The following is a 16,380-nucleotide window of genomic DNA, read 5'->3' on the forward strand; positions in this document are numbered from 1 at the left end:
AAATCTACAACTTTTAATAAGACTCAGAAAATAAGCATTTATCAAAGTCTTAATAAAGATGTGTGAATCCATGTAGACAGCAAGTCTTAACATGTGAATGGGGACAGAATCTCATTACTGCTCAGAAAGCTGCAGCTCAGCCTAGCTTCCACTTGAACACTCTGGGAAGGATTTGTGTTTGAGGTGACAAACTTGAGGTGACTCTCAGCAGTTGCTTTGTCAATATTGTCAGATTCATCAGTGTTTGCTGTCTGCAATGACCCTAACCCCACCTGATGTGGCTGTTGATTTGTGAGCATTTTTCTGTCACTTTGATCATCGGTTCTCCTGCCGATCCCTCTCTTTTCAATGAGAATCTGAAGCAGGATCTTCAAAGCCCTCTGACCAGAGCACGAGGCTAATTAGGGCAGACTGTTGGGCTCTGAGCCAATGCAAATCAACAGGCTGACCACGCCCATTCCATCTCTTTGCCTATTCACTTGAGTCGTACCTTACCAGGCTTGTTTGCTTCATGTAGCCTCCATCTCTCCCCTTGCTCTGTTTGGGCTTTTGCCTGGCTGCCTGACACTGTGAGCAGTGGAACAATAGAGGCAAAAGATGGAATATTTGTGGGTGGGCATGGGAGTAGAGTTGAGGGTAAGAACTAGTAAAGTGAGGAAAGAATACAAATGACTGTGAGAAAAGCGGGACTGAATTAGGCAGACACTCAGCTGTTCAGGCATGACACCTTTCCATAGCTTAAGGGGCATTCCTTCCCTCCAGTGAGGCATCACTGTCTCACCACCTTGTTGTGTCTCTGCCCTCAAGGCTTTGTTTGCCTGGCCTGTGTCTTACTTTTGGCTCCAGCTGCATACTTTTTGTGCCTGTGCCTTAAAGGCATGAGAGGGCTTCATCCCTGAGACCCCTTACTCACAGGCACATTTGCATGCATTTATAGGGTAAAAAACAGGAATCCCAGGGTTTCAGTGCTAATGCACTGGAACCACCATGGGCACAGGTTGCTGTGAGTCCCACACACAACAGCAGGGCCCCTCAACTAGTTTTTCACACACGTGCATGTCTGCTGAATTCCTCCATTCACTGAGGGATCTAGTTTGAGGAAAGGCCAGACTAGATTAAAAAGCAAGGACCCTGAAAAGAAAAGACCCTACCATCATCTCTTCAGGGCTGCTGTTGTTGACTGAAAATATGCTTTTCTTTATTCCCCCTCCTCACCCTCCCTTTTGTTTGTTTTCTTGTCTCTTGGTTTGTATCTGGCCAGCGATTGATAAGCCTGAATCCCTGACAATCCAAAAGCTCTGTGTGTGTGTGTGTTGTGTTGTTTTGTGTTTTCGGGAGTGATGCAGCGGGTGTACTTGTTTTTATCTAGCTTGCCTTTTCCAGATGGCGCACAGCAGAAAGAATCCACTTCCTGACACGCTCTTTTTCTCTCCTTCCTCATTATCGCCCGGCTGTGGGCTCTCGTAGGAATCTGGGCAGGTTTTCAGGGCCAGAACACACACCCCCCCCCCCCAACACACACACACCACAAGAAGCAGGAGGGGTGGCTCACTAGAAGGAGAAATATGCGAACAGGACGTGTGGATGAATATGTGTGTGTGTGTGTGTGTGTGTGTGTGTGTGTGTGTTTCACAACACATTTGCTTGAGTACAAACACCCACTTCTACCAGTTCTGCCGTGTTATGGAGATTGGGGCAAGGGTTGTCACATAGCTAAATATGCTTCCATGTACTCAGAAGCTTCACTCTATTTGAAGTAGGATCAATGCATCCATGTACTATATCTGTTAAAGTTAGCAAGCCATTCTAGGTTGAGTTGTGCAGTATGTTTACTACCTGTCTACAGTGATGGCTTACGCTAAGGTTTGAAATAGTATCTCCTGATGTATAATCCCAGAGCCGCGATGTGCTCATGTTTTGGAGCCCCAAACAGAAAGCCCTGCCAGAAACAGGGCTGTTCATCATGGCTTTGCAGGGTGTGGGCCTTATCAACTTGCCTGTGCTTGCTTGCATCCTAAAGGGCTGCTCCTTGCTCGTTCATTGCCATGCATTGACAGGCCTGCCCTAATATCCTCGGGGTCGTTGTGCTGTTAGGCTGCTGCCATCGACTTTTGTCTTCGTCTTGCTGCTCCTCCGGCTTCAACTGATAGACGGTCAATTTGAGTGCGTGAGGATAATGGCAGTGTGTCAGTGGCCACCAATCTAACCGTTATCTACAGCTTCCACCAGTAAGCTAGCTAACAACACAGAGAGGCCCCAAATGCAATTATCGTCCTCTCTACTTCAATGATGTGTTTACATTGGTTGGAGGTGAGCTTGGTGCATGCCCCCACCCCCCACCCCCACCTATCAGGCAGCCAGTCATTGTTGATGGTGCCCCTAGTGATTGTTTGTTTGTTTGTTTGTTTAGTTCAGACATTTTAACGATTTGTGAGGTTTTACCCAAGTAGTAGGATTCAGTTTATTGGCTTATTGAGTTTTATGACTTCCCTATACTGGTGAGAACTCCAATTACATATACAGTGGAAGACTATTGTTCTATGTCATCAGAAGGTCCAGACAAATGGATGGACCACATCAAACTTTAATGCCAAGCTTCCTGCCTATTAATGTGTCAGACAGTGAGGAATTCTACATGGTGTTTTATACCTGAGTTTCTTTGAAACTTTGAAATGAGCCTGAGAAATCGAGTGAGAGAGATATGTGTATATATATATATTTATTTATATATATATATATATATTTATATATATATATATATATATATATATATATATATATATATATATATAAATATATATATATATATATATATAAATATATATTTATATAAATATATATTTATATAAATATTATATATTTTTATCTATCTATCTATCTATCATATATATATAGACTGTTTTGAACAGATCAAAGATTATGCTAAAACACCCACAAATGGAAGTGACCAATCCACAAGCTTTTGTGGGTGTGGCCTGGTTTTTGTTTTGTTTTTTAAATAAAGTCAGAATGCCAGAGTCACATGCCAGGGTGCAAGTTCTCTTTCTAGCAACAGAAGGCATGCTGAATGCTGGCTGAATTGCTCAATATGTCTTCACAGTTTGGAATCACACATTACATTGTGACTTTTCAGAATAATACTTCTTTAACCTCAATAGTCATTTGAGCTTCAGATGATGGGCCTCCTCTTTTACATGTCAGTATCTGGTGCCTAAATGTCCAATAAAAGCAGCCACCATCATTATCAAGATACACTCACTGCCCACTTTAATAGAAACACCTACTATGTAGCTATACTCACTGATGACTTGAGTATTAAGCACACCTGCATTTATTTTATAAGTGTACATTTGCAGACTGTAGCCCACCTATTGCCATGCTCAGTTCTTTGGTCACCCTCAGCCTCATTTATACCCAATGTCAGTTGCTCTTCAAAGGACCACTGCTTAAAGGATGATTTTGGGTGGTGAACTGTTCTCAGAGTTGACTGACATGGTAGTGACATTTTCTTTGTCAGACACAGTGGTGTTTGAAGGAGATTTTAGACCTGTCTGTCCCTGTTGGGTTGAGGGTGGATGCCAAAAATAACCAACCACCAGCCAACAACTAGTAATAAAGGACTAATGTAGGACTAGAAAACGGTTCGTGGACACAACAGACTAACAGTATACTGAAGTGTTGTTTTCCTTTTCATAAAATCATTTTTTATTGAAATGACTTGCAAGTGTATCTCTTTGTTATATACTTAATTTCTCAGTCGTAGGCTACTTTTAAAAAACTGCTTAATAAACATGTAGAAGGTGTAGCAATTGCGGAGGAATGATTTGCAGTTTTAAAAGTTATTTATTAGTTTTGATGATCTCTTCGTCAATGCTTATGCCGTGTGTATGTGTGTGCTCCAGTGCTCGTGTGAGAAACGGACCTGGTCGTGAAGCTCTCAACCGCCTGTAATTAACCATGGGGAATGCAACGACCCCTCCCCCAGTTCTCCTCTGTGCACCTCCCCCGCTCTCTTGCCTTCTCATACTCACACTTGACTGCTGCTCATTCTCACTTTCTCACATTTCCCCATGAGAGACACTGAGATGACCAGGTCAAAGGCTGTGGACAGATCTCAGCCTGAACACAGATTAAATTACGTCTTTGTTTGTTCCATAGGCATAAAACCCAATACTTAAACGCACAAGCATGTTCAGTCAGACACGTGCGCAAACAGTCGTTTGCCAACTTTCCCACGGCTGTTGGTTGTTTTTTTTTTTCTTACTCACGTTTGCTCCTTCCCCTTCCATAAATATTAAACGCCGAGATGGGCTTCTCGCGAGTCATGAGTGCTCCGATTCCCCTTTCCCCCACTGCAGTTCTCCCGGGAACACCACGGTCAACCTTTCGCACATGGTTTACCTCACTTTCCCCCTCCCTTCTTCTCAGCTCTGAGAGCGCGTGAGGAAGTCTCCCGTGGAGGTCTGTACTGTTGTGTTTGTAGACCATATTACGATTCAGTGACAGGATCTGGTCTGAGTTGAATACGGTTCTTTTGCTCAATGTTTTCATAGCGGGCAGCTCTTCTCCCTCTGGGAGCGAGTGTCTGGCAGGGCCGGCACTAGGCCGGAGCATTGCCACTGCCCCCAAACAAACCAAAAGCAATTTTTCTTTAACTTGTGCCAAACCAATCACAAAACTGCGTTTTTGCTGTTTAACGGGGGTAGTGGTAGCTCAGTGGTTAAGGTGCTTGACTTGTATTTGGAAGGTTGCTGGTTCAAGCCCTGCCGCTGCCAAGATGCCATTGTTAGGTTCCTGAGCTCAAGTTGTACTCAGTCATAATTGTAAGCTGCTTTAGATAAAAGCGTGAAGTTATTTTATTTGGCTGAGCAGATGTGTTTTAAGCTTTGTTGCAAACAAGAGAGGTAGTTTAGCTAGTTATTAGGGCAGGTTGTTGGGTTTAAACAGCTTTACAAGTTTAAGCTTGCATACACACGGTAACGACACTACTACTTCATCTTGACAATGTAGCCAATTGTGTAACATTTTATATTTGCCTTAAAACCTTTTATTTTAGTAAATATTAAGACAATGCCCTAAGATTATAGTAACAGATTTTGTTTTATTAACTCCAAATATCTTTCACTATATAATGCTGGTTACTGTTTTCTTTTTGAAACAAGTTCACAGATCTTGCAGTATTTCAAGGGTTATCCAAGGTGCACGAGGCATCAATATCGCCACTGAGTTACCAATGAAAATAGAATAACCCCTTCTTGTTTGATATTCCTGATATGCCCAAGGCAACTTTGATGTGTAAATGACATCACATATATGTTTTACTGCAACCCCCCCAAGCAGTCTAGAACCAGGGTGGCTCTGGACAAAAGTTAGATGTTGCACTCTAAAACTCTGAAGGCTTGAGGTGGAGCAATTATCTTTGTGTTTGAAATGTCTCATCTGCTGTCGGGGGGATAGCATAATTGCTCTAAATAGCTTCCAAATCAAGCTTTGGCCTAGTTCACTTCATTGTGAGCATGCAGATTGAGGTTCAGTACATAACTGTGCAACTACATTGGGCCAAATAACAAACCCAGAGGATCACTGTAATGGCTGTGAGTAGTACTGTGCCTTATGCTTTAGGTTGTAATAGCTAATGGCTTGAGGTTTAGGAGAATGATGTTAAGCTTTTGCTGGTTACAGCCACAATTTGCTCCTCTAATGGTCCTTGAACATTTCAGCCTGTTTTTCCTTCCCCTTCAAAAAGCACTTTACATAAATTGAAGCACACGTTCGACTGACTGTATCTGGCAGAACAGCTGGATGCATAATTCAGGCTTTGATTAATCCGTATCTGTCACACGGTGAGCTCATTTACCCAACTGATTAGGACTGATTTTGAGGAAGATTAAAGTTTGTGATTCCAGTTCTTTACTTACTTTGTGACATATATTGATGATCTTCAAACTTGCATCGAACCTATGGGAGAGCGGACTGTGTTAGAGTTGTAACGGCTGTCATCTCTGCTCTCCACAGCTCTCCTTCCAGCACCTCGCTCTGGCTTTAATTCAGGTAAGATAATGGGATACTGCTCTCTCCCATCCCCTAACATCTGTCATTCACGTTAAGTAGGCTCCAGTCCATCCTGCCTTCCGTCACGGTTCTTGAATGCTTTCCTAGGGGGGAAAGTCTTGTGATTCTCTCTCTCTTTCTTTCTTTCTTTCTTTCTTTCTTTCTTTCTTTCTTTGACTCTCTCTCTCTCCCACTGTCAAATGAGGCTGTACTCATTAAATGTTTCCAGAAGAGTAGGAAATCAATGGTGCGTTTCTTGAGAAAGAGAACTTTTTCTTTCCTTAATTCAATTTACCTCTCCTTATCTGTTTGCACTTCTTTCTCTCTCCACCCCTCCTTCTTTCTTGTTTCTCTTGTCTTTCTCCCTCTCCTTTTCTCCTGTGAATTGCAAATGCCTAACTGAGGGAGCACAAGCAAAGGTAAGATCAGCTGCATTCAGATGTAATCTGCCTTGTAGGCGAGAGGCCATAAGCTTGGCTGGCTGTTCAGGGTTTTTTTTTCTTTAGTATCCATCTGGATTGTTTAGTATCCATCCCACGATAAGGCTTCTGCAAAGCTTTATTTGGCCTGACACACATCCCGACTGCTCAGGCTATGTGGAGAGTGCAATTTGAAAAGTTTTTTTGTCTGTGGTAGCCATTTAAAGTTAAAGCAAAGGCCACATCTCTTCATCTTTTTCTTGTCTCTCTCCATCATCCTCTCATGCTGCTCTCAGGATCTGCCCTCTTAGCTGGCAGCACTTGATCTGATTAGGTCAGCGGGGCTGGGGAAGAGCACAGTATGTCATGCAGAAGTTTGGGCGTCAAGTTTCAGGGCCTGGACGCACTTTCCCCTGAGCAGCTCTAATTATTCTTCTTTGTCTCTCTCCCATTCCCAACACACACACCCCTCAATTACACTCACACACAGTTCCTCACTTACTCAGACACACACACACACACACACACACATATTTCTTTACACTCCAACTATTACTCATTATGTTCTCTTTGCACCTTTAGACAGGTTCCACCACCTTCACCACTACCACACACTTGTCTGCACACAAACATGCGTATGCACATGCGCGTGCACACACACACACACACACACACACACACACACACACACACACACACACACACACACACACACACACACACACACAGAGAGCATAATTTAGCAACCTGGCCATCTTGCAGGCAGTTGTGCTGCTATCTGCAATGAAGCAGCTTTGCTAGTGGCACTTGGCTGACTCTAGAAGACAATGCCTCCTTCTATTTATTTATTATTTTCTCAAATGGGCCATTTTTCCCGCTGGTGTAAAGGAGGACAGGAGGCAAGCCTGGATAGGGCCGCAGCAGTTTGCGCTGTCCTGCAGGTCACGGTGCAGCTCATTGTTCGAATAATGGATGTGCTTGCAGCAGCTCCCTGGGAGTAGCTATCACTGGAGTTATCTACAGTGTGCACACACGCCTGCACACACATGCTCGCACACACACATCTAAGAGCTTGAGTAACCTGTGATGAATGGCTATGAGAGTCGCTGTGTGCGATCAATAAGCCACTAGCAACTAGATGAGTGAAATCGGACTACGCCCCCCTCTCTCCACCCCCTTCCATTTCTCCTGAGTTTAAGGACGGGCATGTCTCTGATGAAAATCCGTAGTTGTTTTCTCATTGCTGGTCAGTAGTACTGGGTACTGCCCATCGCCCCACATAAATGTGCTGGTGTACACACTTGTGGGAGAAGTGTGTGGTGCATTTGATGGAGGGGAGAATAAGCCTCCCTCAGCACTGATAGAGGAGTCCAACTGAAACTGGAGATGAGCTGAAAGCATCTCATCCCTTTTACTGGGTAAGAGGGAGAAGATGGCTTGGGTTACAATCAAAGGCCAGCTGGTTTAGCCCCCCCCCCCCCCCGCCACACACACACACACACACACACACACACACACACACACACACACTTTATATCTCTCTTGCTTTTCTCATGCTTTCTTAAGTGCATTCAAATAGACAAGTACACAGACCAGGGACCATCAGGAGACATTCAGAATCTTCAAAAGAAATCTGCATATTTCTGTGCATTTTAACCAGATGTTTTACTTTTGTTTCTAGAGTGTGTGATTATTCTAAAGCACTGACTAATTAAGCCTTCCGGACCATCACAGCAACACACCCACCCACACACCCACCCACATAACCACAGTGGTATTTTAGCAGGGGCTCCATAGTGGCCCTGAAGCATCTTTTGCATGCATGTTGCAAGAAGGTAAAATGTCTTTCCTCCTCCTTCCCACTGCCCCTGCCTTCCAAGCTTCCCTTCACTTGTCCTGCTCTAAGCTGCCTGTTTGTTTGCTGATTGTATGGCCGCTGGCCACTGCACCTGTTGCCGTCAACATCGTGTATGTGGATATGATGCTGCCCCGGTCACCCCTGCCACAGATTGTGTGTGTGTGTGTGTGTGAGTGTGATAGAGAGAGAGAGAGGTAGGATGGGGGGTGTGGGAGGGGTAGAGTGGGTGATCTTGTCTTCTGTAGACTGTCAGATTAACTGCCCTCTTGGTCTAATGAAGTCAGGGTCAGCTAGGGGTGTGCGTGTGTGCGTGTGTGCGCGTGTGTGTGTGTGTGTGTGTGTGTGTGTGTGTGTGTGTGTGTGTGAGCATGCATGCAGTCTAATGAAGGTAGGGTTGGATGCAGTCTGTATCTAATTGGTAATGTTTGCCTATGGCTACCATGGCTTTGTGTGATTGAAGAGTCCGGTTGGGGTCTCTCCTCTTTTCTACACTAACAGAAAACACCTATGCATACACATTACCCAAAAAGCTCGCCTTAAATAAAAACATCACATCTTTCTTGCAAACAGACATGCTTGCTCGCTCTCTCTCTCTCTCTCTCTCTCTCTCTCTCTCTCTCTCTCACACTCTCACACTCTCTCTCACACACACACACACACACACACACACACACACACACACACACACACACACACAGTACAGTACCCTTGAATCTGTTCACACCACCAAATTGGCTTGAGCAAGGAATCTGGATCCTTTAAAGACTGGCATTTCAATTTAGGAGAATTGCATAACTGGACTATAATTTTAAGGTCGATGGGCAGTGCAGCAGACTCAATCTCTGTCATTCAAATACTGCCCTACTGTTTGGAGACCAGATCTGTATTTTCTCGTCTCCAGTGTGAGTTTGCTTTGCCTCCAAATCTCACGGCACCATGAACAGATCTCATGGCACATGAACAGAAACTTGGGTCACCTGACCTTACAAAAGAGAGATGGTTTAAAGAAAATTGCTTGAATCAGTTTTAACATCACCAGCAGGAGGATCGTGGTGATCCCTCACACATGCTTGCAGTGCTGGCCCTTTGCTGGTCCACTTGGCTGGGTGGGAACTGGGACACAAACTGGTCACAGCAAATGGCAAGTTTGGTCCCAAGGCCTAGACCCTCGCATCTAGGGCTCATAAGACAGGCTGTGTGATTGTGGCCTGAAGATATAAAAGCAGGATTATTTCATTGATTGATTGTTTATTCAGTGCTGTAGTAACCTCATAAATCATAAGTCACTCCCCACTAGAAGCAAAAATAAACAATAAAAATGCTTGACCTTTGTTTGGACTACATAACTGTGCCATACACTGTTCTACTTCCTTTCTTAAAAACTAGTTCAAAGAACTATTGAAATCACTTAATAGTCTACAGCAATAACAACTAAATAAAATTCATAGCATCGTGATCATCATGATGATGATGAGCACATAATTATATACCTCATTAAACAGATCACATGAAACAGGTAAATAGTAATCTAAACTACTACAGATACACTGGATCTAATTACAGTGTGTTGGGCCAAACCTACTGATGCCTAAAGCTTCCACAAAAGATTCCAAAATCAATGACAGTGGGCAGTAAGGGAGTTAAAGGGAAAGAGAGAGGGATGTTTCAAGTGTGTAGCTGGTGTTACAAATGCTCCCATGAGAGGTATTGAGATGCTAATTGTCCTGGAGCTCGCCCTCTCCAAGTGGCCGATCTTGCCAAGCCGAGGAGAAGTCTTTCCCAGCTCAGTGCTACCTCTCTGGCTCACTCTCCGTCTCCTCTATCCTTTGCACTCTCACCTCATTTTTGTCGTCCCTTCTCAATCACTAGTCACTTTTCATCTTGATTCTCCTTCTGTGCTCAGTTTCCTCTTTTCCTCCCAACACCCCTTCTCCTACTAAGATACGCAACACACTGATGGTGGGAAGTTTGGAGCTCAGCCAGGAGAAACCCCACTCCAGCCTCATTTGCCCAACTCGGAGAGAGGGGGGTGGGACAGGGGGAGTAATAGTGGGAGAGAGGGACAGACATATAGAAAGAATGAATGTGCGGGGGGGTGGGTAAGGTAGTGAGGACTGTGGGGCAAGAGGGATGTGAGATGAGAGGAAAAAGGGGCCACCATAATTAGCTGAGCCTCTTCTCCCTCTCTCTCCTAGCTCGTTAGGGCTTTACTGGCTGCGATTGTTTAGCTGTCACACTCAGCTCTCCAGGGACAGATGGGAGGTCGCCTCTCACAGAGAGAGATGCAGTGGTCAGCCTCACCTGCTCCACACCTGGGCTTCTTGCGCTCGCTCTCTCTCTCATTTGTTCTCTCGCTCTCCCACTTGCGTGTTCTCTCGCTTGCTTGATCTCTCTTTCTCTCTTGCTCCTCTTTCTCTCTCTCTCGCTCTCTCTTTCTAGCTCGCTATCCCTTCTCTTTCCCTGTGGCCTCTAAAATGAGGTTGCCACCATGGCTTACTGGCTGCAGGCTCAATCTCCCCTTCTCATCAACAGCCTGAAGCCAAGCAGAATGTACAGTCAGAAAGACTGCTAGTTTGTATCTGCCTTCTTTTATTTGTCTCAGCAGAAGGAAAACCTAAAGCTTCTGTAAAGACGTTAATCTCTTCTCAACTTGTCTTAGGCTCTGTATGTTCTATACAGCAGCATGGTACCAAATGTCCACATGTCATGCAAGTTTCTTTATTTGGTCAAGATGGTGGAGCTTAAGTATAATCATAATAAATAAAATAACTATGGGGCAGCATTATAGCATTATAGATTACAATTAACATCTTTTCATGAAGGAAGCTGTCAAGCATGAATGATCCCAGCCTCCCTCTTCATAATACATGAGACATGCCCTCCACAGCCAGAGTTTCCCTCCCATTCTCGTGCACTGTCTGCTCTCTTCTACTAGGCCAGTTAGCACGAAAAAATGGGCTTTGAGTACTTTGTATCTTGGCGAGGTTTAACTACTATGGCACATTCAACAGTGTTACATTAAAGCCCACCTGTTTCTGCACCAGGCCCCTCTACATGCAAAAATCACATTTATGATTCGTTGTAGTCTGGCAGTTATCATGCTAGCTAGACAATGCTAAAAACTAGTAGGAGCTAGATTATGGCTTATAGGTACACTATTCAAATAATGTTTTAAAAGTAATGCTTATGTATACTGGTAAATGTATATGAATAATGTCAATTTATCTACTCTGGTCTCTATAAGATGATCATATATATTTCTTAAAATTCAGAAATAGGTAAATAGGTCTTAAAGCTCACGGCATAGGACAAGACATGGGGAAATGATTGCCCACGCAGTGACCTTTAAGACCTATTTACCTATTTCTGAATTTTCAGAAATATATGTGATATTTCATATATCATATATATTTCAGATATATAGATTCTTTTGCGCAATGAAATAATTAATGTTAAATATTGTTCAGTTTCCCGTTTTCTCATTAGGCCCTCATTTTCTTTAAGAACAAATTTCTTTGAGCATCACTGGTTTGGTATCACTGCCCTTTCCCTGGCTTTGTGCCTTCCTGCTGCAGGTCTGTCCATATGTAGCTCTCGGCAGAGTCTACCTGTGTGAGGCTCAGGAACAGCAAGGCTTGATCCTCTCCATGCTGGTACCTTCTAATCTCCTTGTATTGCTTTGTCTTCTGTTCTCACATATTTATTCTCATTTTCTCTCTCTCTCTCTCTCTCTCTCTCTCTCTCTCTCTCTCTCTCTCTCTCTCTCCAACTCTTTTTCTCTGTCTCTGACTTTCTTTCTCTACTAGGCCAATAAGCCCACTGGTATTAGTGTTGTCGGGATGGAAGAGGATGGGATGCGCCTGCCTCTCTCTAGCAGGTGGTGCCTCAGCTTTTGTTAAGCAGTGCATCCTGGGAGTGTGTTTGGTTTTTAAGAGCTGGAAAATGTGTGAGAGATTTTCGTGGCAGATTTAAATGCTTCCTTCTCTTCAGTCTTCGTTTTGCACATCACCCGGGCCTTCTCTCCCTTGAGCACAAGCAATGGAGTTTGATGGCTTCCATATTCACATGGGGTCGCAGCTGTCAGTCACTCCACTTGGGGCCTCAGTGGGGGGTTTGGACCCTGAGCTAATCATCATTTGTGGGGAATGAAGTTTTCTTTTCTCTCCCCTCACTCTGTGTTTTGTGCTTTGCGTGTGTGTGTGTGTGTGTGTGTGTGTGTGTGTGTGTGTGTGTGTGTGTGTGTGTGTGTGTGTGTGTGTGTGTGTGTGTGTGTTTGACAGGTGACAACCCTCTACACAGCAGAGCTTCCCCCTGCTGTTACTCTAATTGGTAAATGAAGCACTAGCCCCAGACAGAAGGCTAGAAGGAACACAGTTTTGGTCTAATAGGTTAGTTCTTTTCTTATGCTTTCATAGCTAGTTTAAATAGCTATTTTTTCCCATTTGAAATGAATCATTTTAAATTTAGGTTCTGGTCTTTTTCAAAGTAAAAGAAAATATTAAAATTACTCAGAAATATGTCCATAAGTGATTTTATTTGAAGCTCTTTATCTGAGCCCTGAGGTCTGCAAATTACTTTGTATGAGTCATGTTAAACCTTAATCATAACTTTGCTGTTTGTTTTACACCTCTTTCTGCTCTTAGTTATGAATATTTTTTTAATTGCTCTAGCATTTTGCTTTGTCAATAAGTCTAATAAGTTGGAATCCTCAGTACATTCCCTCTCCTAACAAATTAGGCACAGCTAATACAAATTCTTTCTTAACATAAATGGTGCATTGATCAATGATGTATAATTCAGCCTAAAATAGTGTGCTGTTTCTACACTCCAGATCTGTGCAAAATTGTGGTTTTGCTTTTTCATCTCAAGGCCAACCATAATCCTAGAGCAATTAGGGAGAAAACCGAACAACTATGCTGGTCATCATTTGCGCTTGTTTTTAATTTTCCATGAGCAACTGTGCACTCGGCAGGGTGGGAGATATTATAAAACACCTCGCTCGCTCCTACCCTTCCCTCTGCCCAATGTGAGTTCCTCTCCTCCAGTATCCCATCACCCCCTGTGAGGATCCAAGCTGTCACGGCAGCCTGGGCTACGTCCCTCTTTGCCAGGGCACGGCAGGACGGGATGCATCCTTCGGGGGCTCCCGATGCCCCTCTCTCAAGCTGCCGCAGACCAGTCCCTTCCTGCACAAATGTTATCTAAATGCTAAGCACTTTGGCATGGACCCACAGGAGTGCCTTGGTGCACTCCGCAAGCTCAGAGAGAACAGTTTGCTGGCCTTGAGCATGAGGCGCCTGCTCAGTGCAGCGAACAGGAACATGAGCCTATTTCACTGTGTTTGAATTAGGGAGCTGCGAGGCACTCTTAGGGGCTGGCAAAGCTTTAGATATGGAGAGATTTAACACAGCCGGAGACAGAGAGTACACATCATAAACAGATGGTGCTCATATCGGCCCTCCGCACAGTGTTGGTTCAAGGCTTTCGGGTGAAGACAGATCACGCATCAAGTGATACTGGTCTTGCATAACCCCTTATCCTTCTCTGGATCTTTTCCTACATTACCACTGGTACATGACAGTTTGTAAGAGATTCTTTGGACAGGGCAGGGTTGTGAATTTGTGAGAGAAGTAGGAATATAGGGGTGAAAGGGAGGTGGGGGATGGCTCACCAGCTTTAGGATGCTAAGCCCCTGAACAGTGTGGTTGGTGGTGGTGAAAAACTGCTGTCCGGTTCTCACTGATCAGGTTGCTCCTGCTCATGTGCCCCTTGCACGATCATGTAGCACGAAGGCAGTTCTTCACAGCTCAGCAATATTTGGGGGCATAAAAATTGAAAGCTGGTGTTTTTTTTCCCCCTGTGCAGAAACAAAAGGACATTGCTGACTTGTTCTAAAGTGATCGCCACAAAAATTCCAGAGTAGTTGCATTTTCAGTGCAGGCAGACGCATGCTCAAACCTGTCGGATTCTGTCAGTTTTTTCATAAGCAACTAGTACTGTGTCCATGTGTCTCATTTGTGCATATATGACTCCTCACATATTCTGTCTCTTTCTAACCATTGCTGGGTGGGAGTGATGGATGGGAAACATCTATAGCAGGAATGAGTTTAATTTCTCTCTAGATCAGGCCTGAGTCCGATTTCACTGTGAGTCTGTTTTGAAGCTAAAGACCTATCTCCCTGTACCGAGGCTGCTGACAGGACTCCCTGTATTGCTCCAGATCAAGCTAGATGACGTCAGGCCACTTTTCAGATCACTGCCAGACATACTTAAAGGTTTAGGGACATAAATTGCCATCTCTGTAACTGCATATTTAGGCAGATGCAGGCACTCTGAAACAGATAATGCTGTTGTTATACACTGCTTTGAATAACAATGAATAATATATAGCATTTTCTTGTTGTGAGCAGTTGAGAGGAAGACAGGATATGACTATTATTTCCTGAGTGGATGCCACAGGAAGTAGTCATCCAAACAGGAAGATGATGCGCGCTCAGTCATGGTGGGCATTGCATCTTTTCCCTTATTGCAAACCTTCAGAATGTTGCTGCGTTCACAAGAATATGGACAAATTGCCAACTACTTGAATTTCGGCTTTTCTCTTCAGATACTTGTACACAGCTGTCACCAGTGTTGGTGCTCTGGGCTACATGAGTCTCTTTTTATTTGGTTGCATGGAGAAATCTAAATAATGAAATGGAGCTGGTAATTGGCCTTTCACGGTAATTAGGCTTTGGCTGTCAGCTAAGCCAATGCCTTTCTCTCATCGGAAGAGTCTGAACCAAGAACAGTAATTACTATTATCTGTGGGGGATGTTGACACAACAATAATCCTGTTCTTAGTGAGCCAATCACAGTGCCCCATGGCCACCACCCTGGCCCCCCATTTTTTAGCATCTATTTCAAAAAGCATTTATCTTTAGGGTTTATGCTAATTTACCTACTGTCCCGTCAGCCTCTGCTGCACCAGAGAGAGCCTGACCTGTGTTTCTGAATTTTCTGCTTGGCGATTCTGAAAAGCTTGCCCATATTTTCATTAGACGAACAGCTTGAGTCTCCCATACTAACAGTGTGATGCTCGACCATAAACAACATTATCGGGCATCTCGGCGGGCTTTCTAATGCACCGGTAATCCTGTCATTTCATTCATGGGTACCTCCGGGTTTATTCTGCTATGGCGCAGGCGTATCTGCTTGCCTGTCTGCCTCTGTGAGAGATCGGATTCCCTTCACCCATTGCTGTGCCACACCCACCCGTGGGTCCCAGCTTCTGCTGGGCTTGTGCGAGCGGAAACTGGGACCTGCTGTTCAGGTATGAAATGAGACGCCAACTGGTAAGGAATTATACTATGGTTATGAGCCATATATGCTAAGTTTAGTCAGTGGAGTATTATTGAAAAAAGGAGTGTTAGTGATGGGTAGTGTGTGGGGTATAAATTTCAACCATTTACCAAGACCAAGACATTAACTGGGTTTAGGGCAGTTAAGTTAGGCCACTGCTTTTATAATTCCTTATTTTCCACATTGCCATGATGCATGGCTGAGAAAGGCCATATGGAACACTATTTGTGGAGAAAGGGTTTTTTAAGCCTAGCTGTTTAAGCCTTGCCTGTCTGACGTGCTACTGGACTGAGGAGAAACGGTGTCTAGCTATGAACGAGAAAATGGATCTAGCCATGCATCTTTGTGCATTTCTTTAATAACATAGCACAGGTAGTCGTGCAGAGGTTCCTGCCACCAAAGCTGAAATATTTTTTAATAACTCTCCCTATCTGTACTCTGATCTGCTTTGAGACCTCTAACTTCATTGCACTAGAAATGGAGTGCTGGAACGTAATGAAAACTACAGGTTCCTGGGAGATAAATACAAGGATGATGCATCTCTTTCTCCCTGTTAGTGTGAGACTGGATTGCAGGTAGGTAGTGTGTGTCCTCCATGCTAGCTGAATCACGTGTGTGTGCACACACCTGTGTGTGTGTGTGTGTGTGTGTGTGTGTGTGTGTGTGTGTGTGTGTGTGTGTGTGTGTGTGTGTGTGTGTGTGTGTGCGGAA

At 44.1% G+C, this 16,380-nt stretch overlaps 1 protein-coding gene across 8 annotated transcripts in view; it reads left to right on the plus strand.

The window, feature by feature from the left end:
• plxnb2b (plexin b2b) overlaps positions 1–16,380 on the plus strand; it is a 94,259-nt gene that overhangs the window by 15,511 nt on the left and 62,368 nt on the right. Inside the window, exons 2-6 of one of the 8 annotated variants that reach the window (XM_035535967.2) lie at positions 6,016–6,051; positions 6,456–6,470; positions 11,904–11,981; positions 12,135–12,205; positions 12,609–12,716. The exons of 2 other annotated variants lie outside the window; for them this stretch is intronic. The gene's annotated coding sequence lies outside the window, so the exon portion shown is untranslated. The remainder of the gene's footprint in view (positions 1–6,015; positions 6,052–6,455; positions 6,471–11,903; positions 11,982–12,134; positions 12,206–12,608; positions 12,717–16,380) is intronic. 5 more of the 8 variants (XM_035535975.2, XM_035535978.2, XM_081712374.1 and 2 more) reach the window with 5 other exon arrangements.

The sequence above is a fragment of the Electrophorus electricus genome, chromosome 4 (assembly GCF_041902795.1).
Source record: "Electrophorus electricus isolate QZ-2024a chromosome 4, ASM4190279v1, whole genome shotgun sequence".
NCBI classification, from domain to species: Eukaryota; Metazoa; Chordata; class Actinopteri; order Gymnotiformes; family Gymnotidae; genus Electrophorus; species Electrophorus electricus.